We start from the raw sequence: 658 nt of genomic DNA, 5'->3' as shown, positions 1-658 counted from the left end.
GTAAGCGGCCTGGACTGTACCCAAAATTGCTCATAAAAATTCTTGCTCACACACAGTACACAAGGTGTGTGTGTGGTTGACGAAGTGTTTATTGATGCCTCGCTGTGCGTGTGTGCGTAATGATGTACACATAGGCTTGACGATGGGATGTATTACATACACTGTTTTGTCGTGCATACATAGGTATACTTAATTTACATACATACTTTATCCGACCATACACGCATGTATGAATGGGTAAGTAATATCATCACACTACGATAATACCAAAATACACACATTGTCAAACACACACCGAATGACGCCTAATACATTCGTCTACCTACACAAACACACACACAACAAAGCCTATCAGAAAACGCACACAACACCTAAATCAGTCTGGCAGGGCGCACGCAACAATCATCACAATAACAACAATCACGCTAGTTTAAATAACACGAATATAACATGATAGAGAGGTCTGTTGGTCGCGGGTGGGAGGGCGTGGGTGTCGCGGGGGGGGGGGGGGATTGGTGGCGCGAGGGGATGGGGGGGAGGGGAGGTGAAGGACAAAAGCAAAGGCAAATCCGTAAAAAAAAAGTGGCGGGTCTGATTTTACGTTATGCGCCGAGTAATGGGGTTGCCTAAGTGCGATAAAATCATCATAAAAGCAAGA

The sequence above is a fragment of the Penaeus monodon genome, chromosome 20 (assembly GCF_015228065.2).
Source record: "Penaeus monodon isolate SGIC_2016 chromosome 20, NSTDA_Pmon_1, whole genome shotgun sequence".
Lineage (NCBI taxonomy): Eukaryota > Metazoa > Arthropoda > Malacostraca > Decapoda > Penaeidae > Penaeus > Penaeus monodon.
Note: the sequence above shows the minus strand (reverse complement) of the source record.